The following is a 1,201-nucleotide window of genomic DNA, read 5'->3' as shown; positions in this document are numbered from 1 at the left end:
GCTTTGCCATCATTGTGTACAGAACCTGGAAGATTCAAGGATATGCATAATCTTTCACATCTGGCCAAGGTGTCTACCACCTTCAAAATCAACCCAGGGGACTTATAATCTTTGCATGTCATCCCAGGCTATTGTGCATACATCATGGTCAGCTGAATATGATAGGCCTCCACAACCCTCACCACCTTATCCAGCAGTTCCAGAAACATACAACAATTCTCTGCGTATCCAAGAGTCAGCAGGTACATCTCCATCAGCTCCAGAGAGAAAGGCTCTATCTGCATCTGCCAAATTGACTCCATCCTCTTCTCAATCTGGTCAAGAGCTTGTGGGACATTGCCTATGAGCAGAAGGGATTCTGAAAATATACAAATCTTCCATGGACTCTCTAGGATCTTCTTCTTATGGCCAGGGTTCTGGGAAGCATTTCTTATCTGTGAAAGCTACATCAGGGGACTCCATATCTGTGGGGAAGTCTATAGAACATTTGACATCAAATCCAGGACCTCAAAGGTCTACCCAAAAATGCCCAGGTGCTTTTTGGAGCTTTGCCATCTGATCCAACGCCTCTTTGAATATCCTTATTGGCACAAAGAATTCCAAGATCCTATTTATCTCTGAAAGGGGCTCTAGGGCCTTCCGTATACATCTAAGTGTCCCAAAAATCAGGCACATCTGAACTGGGGACTGTAAAAATGGTGTCATTTTCTCAAAAGGCTTCAAAATATCTAACTGTGACCAGGAGGCTCTGAAATTTTATACATCTCCCCAAAATTTGGAACTACACTCATCATCTTCACCAAGGCCTACCAGACCATTTCTATCTGGCCAAAAATTTCATGAATGTGCCTTCTCTTCACCAGGGCTTGATGAAAATTCACCATGTCCCCTGGTGAATATCCTTTGTGTACTCCAGGGACTCTGCTCTCAGTGCAGTGTCCTCTGAAAATTTCCATATCATCACAGACAAAGATGCATACAGCACAATCTGATGAAGGGTCTCCAAAATTTCAGTATCTTCTCCAAAAGAACTATAAACATGCCAATCTTTTCTGAGCATTCCTCCACAGTTATCATCTTTCCAGAGCACTGTAGATAATTCTGGATCTACAAAAGGTACCACTGGAAGATTCAAATATATCCCTGGCTTTGATGCAGGACTTCCTGCATCAACACATACAATTCCACTATTTTTGAAATC

Source organism: Meriones unguiculatus, assembly GCF_030254825.1.
Source record: "Meriones unguiculatus strain TT.TT164.6M chromosome Y unlocalized genomic scaffold, Bangor_MerUng_6.1 ChrY_unordered_Scaffold_32, whole genome shotgun sequence".
NCBI classification, from domain to species: domain Eukaryota; kingdom Metazoa; phylum Chordata; class Mammalia; order Rodentia; family Muridae; genus Meriones; species Meriones unguiculatus.
The sequence above is the reverse complement of the archived record's forward strand: the minus strand, read 5'-3'. Positions refer to the sequence as shown.